Raw genomic sequence first — 708 nt, 5'->3', positions numbered from 1 at the left:
AGTGAAACGCAATCTACTCCAGCTCCTTCTATTTGCATCTGAATGAAATGGCCAGATTTACTGGGATGCCCGGCACCTTCAGTAACTGGCAGCTCCCATGGTGAAGGCACCAGGGCAATAAACTGGAATAAACACATAAATATTTGTTCCTTCTGGTCTCAGTCACTTCCAGTAACCAGAGTTTTTTTCTAGGACTAAGGGCAAGTCAAAACATGCTGTTATTGCCCGTGCCCTTTTGAGACACGCTGAGCATGGAAAATTTGAGAAATATTCTAGCGGTAGTGTTTCATGTGAGCACCTTGTGGGTCAAATTTTCAAGCGTGGGTGTAAGGCGCAAACCTGCAGAACCTCACATTTTAAAACACAGCAACTACAGGCTATTGTGCTGTGCGCATACAAAAGGACTGGTACTCACAACTGTCTGGCTCTGCAGCTCACACTGTAGTGACAGGTGCCACAAAAGAACATACATGAAAGCAGTTATTTTCTGGATTCAATGGAAGCGTGCTCATTTTATAGGAACTCTGTTGCTCTACTGCTAGAAATATTTCTCCTAGTATTTATTTTTTACTGGCAATCTATCCTTGTAATGGCAGTGCAGATGGATGATGTAAAAATAACTGTGATGTCATAAATGCTGCACAGAGCCTTAAAATAAAAATTCCCAGTTTCACCTCCTCACCCCTTTGACATATGCTTATTACAATT

The sequence above is a fragment of the Alligator sinensis genome, unplaced genomic scaffold (genome assembly GCF_000455745.1).
Source record: "Alligator sinensis unplaced genomic scaffold, ASM45574v1 scaffold366_1, whole genome shotgun sequence".
Classification (NCBI taxonomy): Eukaryota; Metazoa; Chordata; order Crocodylia; family Alligatoridae; genus Alligator; species Alligator sinensis.
This window is presented reverse-complemented; position numbering follows the sequence as displayed.